A 6,000-nucleotide genomic window follows, 5' to 3' on the forward strand; every position below is an offset into this window, starting at 1 on the left:
CCTACATTGTCCTCAGGAAAGGTTCCGGCGATATAACGAACAGGAGCATGGATAAGGGGCTTCCTTGGGAAACGCTCCTTTTTATTTCAATTTGTTTTGCCAGTTGACAGTAAACGGAGATTTGTGCAGTAACCCATTGCCATGTTCTTGATGATGTCGATGGTTTTAGGCAGGAAGTCCATTCGGAGTCTGCTGTTGGCCTATGAGGTCAACGGTGCATGGTGTAAAGCGCTTGTTGATTACACGAGCTATAATTTTATAATGCGAATTTAAAAGCGAAATCAGCCGTAGGTTATTTATCTTTTTGCAGCCTCTGTTCTTCGGGATCAGCAAGATTTTGCATTGTTTGAACTCTGCAGACACTGGCTTTCCCTGTAAGACTTCATTGACAATTTCGGTGAACTTTCCTCCTATTAGGGTCCAAAATTGGTTATAGAATTCAGTGGGCAGTCCGTCAGGTCCTGGAGATTTCCTAGTGGGGGAGCTACACACTATTTCTAATATATCTTGCTTGGTGATGTCCTAAGAAATGCTCACATCATCATCTCGCGATATTCGTGGAAGATATGTACCAAAGAGCTCATCATATTCTTCTTCGTTTGTTTCTCCTGACGCATACATACGTTCATAGTATGCTGAGATCTCTTTAATTATTTCTTCTGGGTGGTGATTATGGTACCATCATCGATTCGAAGTTCATCCATGAAAATTCTCCTTCTATTCTTGACGTGTCTGACAAGGTTGTACAATGCAGCAGTCTCATCTTCAGTGACGACTTTGGTTTGGATTTTATCTTAAGTCCCTCTAGTTCCTTACGTTTCAAACATATTAATTTTGCTTTAATTTGCTTGATGTCTTTTAATCTTGTAGAAATTGCATCTATCTGATCGTAGAGGTCCCTTAGCACGCTGTAGAAGAATTCTACAGTCTGTTTCGTTTCTCTGGCTATATCTATACTAAAAGATATTAAAACTTTCCTTAGCTTCGGTTTCGCCACTATTCTATCACACGTAGAAAGTTGTTCAGTGAACGGAGACACAGTTCCCAAGCTCTGGTTAGGGCATCTTCTTTTGATGATAACGATATATTTAGATTCCACTGGCTTCTTAATCTCGGTGACACTTCGCTCTCAGCTTCAGGCTCTGATGGCTTCGGTTACACAGCTTAGGGCTGCAGTGGATGGGCACCACTCTTGTGGGCCGGCCGTGGGGATCCAACGGACGTCCAGCATGTCAGAGTCCTCCGATTGGTCCTCACCGGCGGCCAACCCACTTAATGCTCGCACTGAGACTGACCCCTCACCTGTGGTCGAGTGGAAGGTCGCCCCAGGGCGAAACAGGTGGCGAAAGACTTCCCAGGCGGCCTCACGCAAGGCCTCCCCGGTTTGTCTGACAAACAGGTTCCAGTTGCTGTCTGTGGCTGACACTGTCACTGAGCCATATGCTGTCGCCTGTCATGTTTCAGAGGAAACCACTCAGCCTGCCAGATCTGGGCAATCGCAGATGGTGGGATTATTGGTAGTTGGGAGTTCCAACGTTAGGTGCGTTATGGTCCCCGTTAGGGACTTGGCTGACAAGGAGGGTAAGAAAACCAATGTGTACTCCTTGTGCATACCGGGTAGAGTCATTCCAGATGTGGAAAGGGGCCTCCCGGATGCCATGAAGAGCACAGGGTGCAGCCAACTTCAGGTGTTTGCTCACGTCGGTACCAATGATATGTGTCGCTTTGGATCAGCAGAGACTCTCTCTGGTTTCGAGCGGCTAACAGAATGGTGAAGGCCGCCAGTCTTGCTTGCAAGATGAAAGTAGAGCTGACCATTTGCAGCATAGTCGACAGGACCAGTTGCGAACCTCTGGTACAGAGCCGAGTGGAGGGTCTGAATCAGAGGCTCAGACGGTTCTGCGACCGTGTAGGCTGCAGAGTCCTCGACTTGCGCCAAAGGGTGGTTTGGTTTCGGGTTCCGCTGAATATTTAAGGTGTCCACTATACGCAGGAAGCAGCTACACGGATAGCAGGAGCTGCGTGGTGTGGACTGGATAGTTTTTTAGGTTAGAGGGTCTCGGGAAAACACAAGAAGGGTCATAAAGGTTGCAGGCTGATCACAGGAAGAACGTAGTTACAGGAACCATTGTTATAACAGTTGTAAATTGTCGTATCTATGTTGGGAAAGTACCAGAGCTCCAAGCGCTAATAGAAACCACTAATGTTCAAATCGTTACAGGCACTGAAAGCTGGCTAAAGCCGGATATAAGCTCAGCCGAAATTTTTGCGAAGGAGCTAACGGTGTTCCGAAAGGATAGGCTAAACACGGTTGGCGGTGACGTGTTTTTTGCTGAATGAGATTTTCACTCTGCAGCGGAGTGTGCGCTGATATGAAACTTCCTGGCAGATTAAAACTGTGTGCCCGACCGAGACCTTTGCCTTTCGCGGGCAAGTGCTCTACCAACTGAGCTACCGAAGCACGACTCACGCCCGGTACTCACAGCTTTACTTCTGCCAGTACCTCGTCTCCTACCTTCTAAACTTTACAGAAGCTCTCCTGCCAACCATGCAGAACTAGCACTCCTGAAAGAAAGGATATTGCGGAGACATTGCTTAGCCAGAAGCTCTCCTGCCAACCATGCAGAACTAGCACTCCTGAAAGAAAGGATATTGCGGAGACATGGCTTAGCCACAGCCTGGGGGATGTTTGCAGAAAGAGATTTTCACTCTGCAGCGGAGTGTGCGCTGATATGAAACTTCCTGGCAGATTAAAACCGTGTGCCCGACCGAGACTCGAACTCGGGACCTTTGCCTTTCGTGGGCAAGTTCTCTACCAACTGAGCTACCAAAGCACGACTCACGCCCGGTACTCACAGCTTTACTTCTGCCAGTACCTCGTCTCCTACCTTCCAAACTTTACAGAAGCTCTCCTGCGAACCATGCAGAACTAGCACTCCTGAAAGAAAGGATGTTGCGGAGACGTGGCTTAGCCACAGCCTGGGGGATGTTTCCAGAATGAGATTTTCACTCTGCAGCGGAGTGTGCGCTGATATGAAACTTCCTGGCAGATTAAAACTGTGTGCCCGACCGAGACTCGAACTCGGGACCTTTGCCTTTCGCGGGCAAGTGCTCTACCAACTGCGCTACCGAAGCACGACTCACGCTGTGGCTAAGCCATGTCTCCGCATTATCCTTTCTTTCAGGAGTGCTAGTTCTGCATGGTTGGCAGGAGAGCTTCTGTAAAGTTTGGAAGGTAGGAGACGAGGTACTGGCAGAAGTAAAGCTGTGAGTACCGGGCGTAAGTCGTGCTTCGGTAGCTCAGTTGGTAGAGAACTTGCCCGCGAAAGGCAAAGGTCCCGAGTTCGAGTCTCGGTCGAACACACTGTTTTAATCTGCCAGGAAGTTTCATATCAGCGCACACTCCGCCGCAGAGTGAAAATCTCATTCTGGAAACATCCCCCAGGCTGTGGCTAAGACATGTCTCCGCAATACCCTTTCTTTCAGGAGTGCTAGTTCTGCATGTTTCGCAGGAGAGCTTCTGTAAAGTTTGGAAGGTAGGAGACGAGGTACTGGCAGAAGTAAAGCTGTGAGTACCATTCGTGAGTCGTGCTTCGGTAGCTCAGTTGGTAGAGCACTTGCCCGCGAAAGGCAAAGGTCCCGAGTTCGAGTCTCGGTCGGGCACACAGTTTCAATCAGCCAGAAAGTTTCGTGTTTTTTGCTGTCAGAAGTGGGTTAACTTGTCACGAAATTGAAGTAGATACTTTCTGTGAGTTAGTATGGGCAGAGGTCATTGTTGGCAACCGGAATAAAATAATAATTGGATCCTTTTACCGACCTCCCAATTTAGATGATACAGCTGCTGAAAGGTTCAAAGAAAACCTGAGTTTGAATTCAAACACGTACCCGACTCATACGATAATAGTTGGTGGTGACTTTAATTTACGCTCGATATGTTGACGAAAATACATGTTTAATTCCGGAGGTTACGCATAAAATATCATCCGAAATTGTGCTAAACGCATTCTCTGAAAATTATTTCGAACAATTAGTTCATGAGCCCACGCGAATAGCAAACGGTTGTGAAAACACACTTGACCTCTTAGCAAAAAATAATCCTGACTTAATAACGAGCATCAAAACCGATTCAGGGATTAGTGAACAAAGGGCTGTCGTAGCGAGATTGAATATTGTAATCTCCAAATCCTCGAAAAATAAGCGAAAAATATACCTATTCAAAAATGCAGATAAAAATTCACTTGACGCCTTCCTGAGAGACAATCTCCACTCATTCCAAATTAATAATGTAAGTGTCGACCAGATGTGGCTTAAATTCAAAGAAATAGTATCGGCAGCAATTGATAGAATCTTGCCAAATAAATTAAGAAGCGACGGAGCGGATTATCCTTGATACACAAAAAGGGTTAGAACACTGTTGCAGATACAACGAAACAAACATGCCAAATTTAATTTAAATAGGCGCAAAATCCCCAAGATTGGCGATCTTTTACAGAAGATCGAAGTTTAGCGCGGACTTCAATGCGAGATACCTATAACAGTTTCCACAACGAAACTTTGTCTCGAAACCTGGTAGAATATCCAAAGACATTCTGGTCGTATGTGAAGTATGTTAGCGCCATGAAACAATCAATGCCTTCTCTGCGCGATACCAATGGAGATACTATCGAAGACAGTGCTGCCAAAGCAGAGTTACTAAACACAGCCTTCTGCAATGCGTTCACAAAAGAAGACGAAGTAAATATTCCAGAATTCGAATCGAGAACAGCTGCCAGCATGAGTAAAAGTTGAAGTAAATATCCTCGGAGTAGTGAAGCAACTTAAATCACTTAATAAAAGCAAGTCTTCTGTTCCAGACTGTATACCAAATAGGTTCCTTTCGGAGTATGCTGATGCATTATCTCCATACTTAACAATCATATACAACCGTTCCCTCGACGAAAGATCCGTACCCAAAGACTGGAAAATTGCACAGATCACACCAATATTCAAGAAAGGTAGTAGGAGTAATCCACTAAGTTACAGGCCTATATCGTTAACGTCGATATGCAGCAGGATTTTAGAACATATACTGTGTTCGAACATTATGAATTACCTCGAAGAAAACGGTCTATTGACATACAGTTGACATGGGTTTAGAAATCATCGTTCCTGTGAAACACAACTAGATCTTTATTCACCTGAAGTGTTGAGTGCTATTGACAAGGGATTTCAGATTGATTCCGTATTTCTGGATTTCCGGAAGGTTTTTGACACTGTACCACACAAGCGGCTCGTAGTGAAATTGCGCGCTTATGGAATATCGTCTCAGTTATGTGACTGGATTTGTAATTTCCTGTGAGACAGGTCACAGCTCATATTAATTGATGGAAAGTCATCGAGTAAAACAGAAGTGATTTCTGGCGTTCCCCAAGGTAGTGGCCTTTTGCTGTTCCTTCTCTATATAAAGCATTTGGGAGACAATCTGAGCAGGCGTCTTCGGTTGTTTGCAGATGACGCTGTCGTTTATCGACTAATAAAGTCATCAGAAGATCAAAACAAAATGCAAAACGATTTAGAAAAAATATCTTAATGGTGCGAAAAGTGGCAGTTGACCCTAAATAACGAAAAGTGTGAGGTCATCCTCATGAGTGCTAAAAAGAAATCGTTAAACTTCGGTTACACGATAAATCAGTCTAATCTAAAAGCCGTAAATTCAACTAAATACCTAGGAATTACAATTACGGACCACGTAAATTGGAAGAAACACATAGAAAATGTTGTGGGGAAGGCTAACCAAAGATTGCGTTTTATTGGCAGGACACTTAGAAAATGTAACAGACCTACTAAGAAGACTTCCTACACTACGCTTGTCCGTCCTCTTTTAGAATACTGCTGCGCAGTGTGGGATCCTTACCAGATAGGACTGACGGAGTACATCGAAAAAGTTCAAAGAAGGGCAGCACGTTTAGTATTATCGCGAAATATGGGAGAGAGTGACACAGAAATGATACAGGATTTGGG

The sequence above is a fragment of the Schistocerca americana genome, chromosome 2 (genome assembly GCF_021461395.2).
Source record: "Schistocerca americana isolate TAMUIC-IGC-003095 chromosome 2, iqSchAmer2.1, whole genome shotgun sequence".
Taxonomy (NCBI): domain Eukaryota; kingdom Metazoa; phylum Arthropoda; class Insecta; order Orthoptera; family Acrididae; genus Schistocerca; species Schistocerca americana.